General features: G+C 47.8%; 2 non-coding genes across 2 annotated transcripts; both read right to left on the bottom strand.

Moving 5' to 3' along the window:
* Nucleotides 1-1,746: 1,746 nt before the first annotated feature.
* TRNAA-UGC (transfer RNA alanine (anticodon UGC)) lies at nt 1,747-1,818 on the bottom strand. Its single transcript has one exon. It is a non-coding gene; the product is annotated as a tRNA-Ala (tRNA).
* A 1,802-nt stretch (nt 1,819-3,620) lies between these two features.
* Nucleotides 3,621-3,692, bottom strand: TRNAA-UGC (transfer RNA alanine (anticodon UGC)). The gene has a single exon. It is a non-coding gene; the product is annotated as a tRNA-Ala (tRNA).
* Nucleotides 3,693-4,059: the final 367 nt, after the last annotated feature.

Below are 4,059 nucleotides of genomic sequence, written 5' to 3' on the forward strand. Positions count from 1 at the left end.
GCTATCAGTCGCGTCCTCAGTACTAACTTTAGTATCCTGGACCACGAGCAAGTCAAGGTCTTTTTCTTGCATCAAGCGTTTCAACTGGTACTGTTTGCGACGCGTTCCTAGACCACGTACATTCAGCGTACCAATGCGTAAAGGCGCCGTCATGCTAGCCAAGTTGATGACAAAGATGATAACTACAATGCTGCGCTTACCGTGTCTCGTATACCGTGCAGTGGGAAAACCGGGGTCTTACGCGTCTCGATCTTGTCCCCGAAGCGGCGACGATGACGCCGACCGGGTTTCGAGGGCATATTTTTTACTCTTAGCGCCCGTGACGCGATGCCACAGACGCTCCAGGCGTTTCAGGTTGCGTTTTGTGCTCTCCACTCGGTAACGCTTGCCGCGTCCCGTGGTCGCTTCCGGAGACTTTGTGCTGGCTTCTGGCGTAGCGATCTCGCCACTGGTACCCATGTCTTCCTCCATCGATTCTTGAATGTCCTGCTGGCCGCCTGTTGCGGCCAACTCCACGGATTCTTTCGTTGAGTCTTTGCCGTCTTGCGTTGTCGCGTCGGCTGTCTCTTCTCCAGATGCCTGAACCGTGGCGTCGGGTCCCACGGCGTTGCTGCCAGGGGCCAACTTCTCAGCCTCTTCGGCGTCCATTAGATTATCTTGGGCATCGTCTTTTGGCAGCGCGGTCTTCGTAACTCTGGCATAACTCCTGACGCAATCTTGACTTTCATGTCCAAACGCTCGGCATACACCACAGTAGGGAGTCTGGCAGTCTCGTCGTATATGTCCTTGCATGTGACACCTTAGGCAAAGCAGTGCCCGACCCGGGGCCACAAGAAGGACGGTGCCCCCCCCCCCAATCTTAAAAAGGTGCGGCAAGTCTTCTAGCACCAGGCCTTTCTTCAGTTTCAGTCGCACAACCCTCGTCGTCGATATCGTGTGTTCGAAGCCCGCGACGGTCCAGTTGTCATTGGAAACCTCCAGAACTTCACCTAACTCACCTAACGCTTGGCGAATGCTCTCGTTCGAGACCGCAAAGTCAACCCAGTGAATTTTCACGGTTACATCATGTTGGATAAGGTCGATGATAGCACAGAAGCCACCCTTGACACGGAGTCCACCTGTTTGGAGTAATGCATCTTTGTCATCCTTGCTTCGCATCTTCACCAGCCAGATGTGATTCATCTGGAAGGCTCCAATGCCAGTGATCGCCTTGATGAGTCCCACTTCTTCCAACGGACCCGAAAGTCTTCCAACCGGTATGGGCTTTTTTCCAAATCACCGTGCCGAAACACACACTCTTCCATACTGTCACCCAACGGCAATGTAGGCGACAAAAACTGGTAATCCGATGGCGCAGAAGGGAACCTAACACCGCGGCCAGCAGCGGCCACCGAAGCACCTCGCACGGAGCGAGCCATCACACGTCCGTCTCCCACTGAAGCCGAAAGTGGAGTCACTGAGCTACACCCTCGTTACGTCTGGAGCGCCCATTAACACGTTTCTTGGTGATCATCAGATTGTTCTAACAATAAAATAAATCATTAGTCAAATTTTTAAAAAAATTATCACGTCAGTGCTGCCTCATACAATTTTTTTGTCATTGAGGAAAGCCGCACAAATCTATGGTCGAAGAAACCGGCAGCGATGTTCGATTAGATGTACTTTATGATATGCGCACTGGTACCTCATGGTACTATAGTATGACAGCACGTAATAAAAAAGGTAACACTAAAGTCGAAAGCGCTTTGGAGGTGCCGGGCTTTGAACCCGGGACTTCTCACATGCAAAGCGAGCGCTCTACCACTGAGCTACACCCCCTTTTTTTCTTTATTGCCTGTCTTCGGCTCACGTAAACAATACACATATTAACAGATAATTACACAACACAATCCAAAACATTGTAAAAACCGTGGCTCAAATGATGTGGCCACGCATCTGTTAAAATGTTTTTATCGTCGATAGTAATTCGACGCGCGGCAACCACTCTGGGTTGAGTTCCTGCAACTTGTGTTCTTCCACAAAATTTCTTATATATTCTTTGAAGTACTGGGTGGGCGCTCGTGCATCTACATCAAAGTGCATGGCTGCCATCCTGGATTTCCAAATGCTATGGAGAGCCATAAGCACTATCATATCATATGGGGTACCGTCGTCACTTTGTATTTGCAAATAGCGGATGCCATGTGCATCAAGGGGGAAATCTTTTTTGATCGTGCGCTGGAGCACGTCCCAAAGAAATACAGCATCCCAGAAGTCAAGGAATACATGCTTAATTGTCTCCTCCTTTCTGCATATTATGCAATGCGTGCCCCAAGGAACGTAAAACTCCTTTGCAGCCATCCAGGTTTTGACGGTCAGCGTACCGGTATGTAATTTAAAAAAGATATTCTTAGCACCTGGCGGTATTTTCACCGCCTTGACGCGCTTTAGGACAGTGTGGCCATGGCACACATTGTAAAGGGACCGATACAAAGGCACTGGTAAAAACACATCACATAGGTCCTTATACAACTTTTTACGCCGGACTTGACTCAAGTATTCAAGTGAAAAGCGCACTGACAGAAACCTACAAGCAAGTACAACTTCGCGGAGAAAGCCATAAACGCCACCAGGTACGCCGCAGGTTGATACAACCATGTTAGGCAAGTGTTGCCCCAGGCGAAGTTGACAGACAGTGCGAAGGAATGGGTTGTCGACGTCTCTAAAGAAACAAAATCGATTGACTACCTGTATGAAAAACAAATGCGACAAGCCCAGTCCTCCATTTCGCACTCGAAGGAATAAATTGGTCTGACTCGATCTTTCCCAAGACGATTCCCACACGAAGACAGCAAACACACGGTGAATTTTTTTGGATATTTACTCTTGAACAATGTAAGACTTGTAAGATATACGAAATTTTACTCACTAAGAATATGTTGCAAATTGTGGCTTTAGAAAACATAGACCAATTCCAGCCATTCCACTTGTTCACTTTTTCCCGCGGGTTATCCACTTGCCTCCTCTAGTACGAATCGCTCTCATTGTAGCATTCGAGGGGGGCACCCAAGAATTTCACCAGTGTCGTAACAAACCTTATGCTGGCAAAACTGTCTGGGGTTTCTTCCCAGTCACCGTGCCAAAAGCCAAGGCATTTTCCCCAGTTTACAGCGCTGCCACTTGCAGCACAAAAGTTAGTAACGCATTTGACAGCATCTGCTATGGCGTCAGAGTCCGCGCAAAAAATGGCAATATCGTCCGCATAAGCCAACAGCCGGACTTCAACCTCGTGCAGCTTAAACCCATGCCGCTCCAGACGTAACGGGGGTGTAGCTCAGTACATAGAGTCACTGAGCTACACCCCCGTTACGTCTGGAGCGGCCTATTAACGCGTTTCTTGGTGATCATCAGGTTGTTCTAACAATAAAATAAATCATTAGTCGAAATTAAAAAAGAATCATCTTGTCAGTGCTGCCTGATAAAATTTTTTTGTCATTGAGGAAAGCCGCATAATTGTATGGTCGAAGAAACCGGCAGCGATGTTCAATTAGATGTACTTTATGATATGCGGACTGGTAACTCATGGTACTGTAGTATGACAACACGTAATAAAAAAGGTAACGCTAAAGTCGAAAGCGCTTTGGAGGTGCCGGGGTTTGAACCCGGGACTTCTCACATGCAAAGCGAGCGCTCTACCACTGAGCTACACCCCCTTTTTTTCTTTATTGCCTTCTTGACTACAGGTGAAGCTAATATGACAATCACTATCGCACGTGTTATATGCAAGATAACGCGTCAAATAAAGATATTACATCTTCAACACAGTCGGTAATCTTATACACATCTCGCACTTTTATAACAGCTTCCACGAAACACTCATTAACTCGGAGTCCACCTTGACTCGGAGTCCACCTGTTTTGAATAATGCATCTTTGTCATCTTTGCTTCGCATATTCCCCAGCCAGATGTGATTCATCTGGAAGGCTCCAATGCCAGTGATCGCTTTGATGAGTCCCACTTCTTCCAACGGGGCCCGAAAGTCTTCCAACCGGTATGGTCTTTTTTTCCAAATCCCCGTGC

Source organism: Rhipicephalus microplus, chromosome 3 (assembly GCF_043290135.1).
Source record: "Rhipicephalus microplus isolate Deutch F79 chromosome 3, USDA_Rmic, whole genome shotgun sequence".
In the NCBI taxonomy this organism is placed as follows: Eukaryota; Metazoa; Arthropoda; class Arachnida; order Ixodida; family Ixodidae; genus Rhipicephalus; species Rhipicephalus microplus.